This window comes from Podarcis filfolensis, assembly GCF_964270895.1.
Source record: "Podarcis filfolensis genome assembly, chromosome: 3".
Classification (NCBI taxonomy): domain Eukaryota; kingdom Metazoa; phylum Chordata; class Lepidosauria; order Squamata; family Lacertidae; genus Podarcis; species Podarcis filfolensis.
The window spans coordinates 6,507,447-6,507,656 of record NC_139606.1 but is presented as its reverse complement, the minus strand read 5'-3'; positions in this window follow the sequence as shown (position 1 = coordinate 6,507,656).

Below are 210 nucleotides of genomic sequence, written 5' to 3'. Positions count from 1 at the left end.
CTGGAACCCGGAAGTAGTGGTGGCCATAACAGGTCGCGTCTTACACAATGCAGCGGGCTGCATCAACTAGGCTCGCAGCGCAGGGGTGGGTTGGGTGAGCCGCAAGGCAAGGAAGAGCGGCAGGGAAGAGCGGCGAGCAGAGGCTTCCCCATTAACAAAACACACACACACACACACACACAGGGAGGCGAGCGCGCTGGCGGAGAGGAG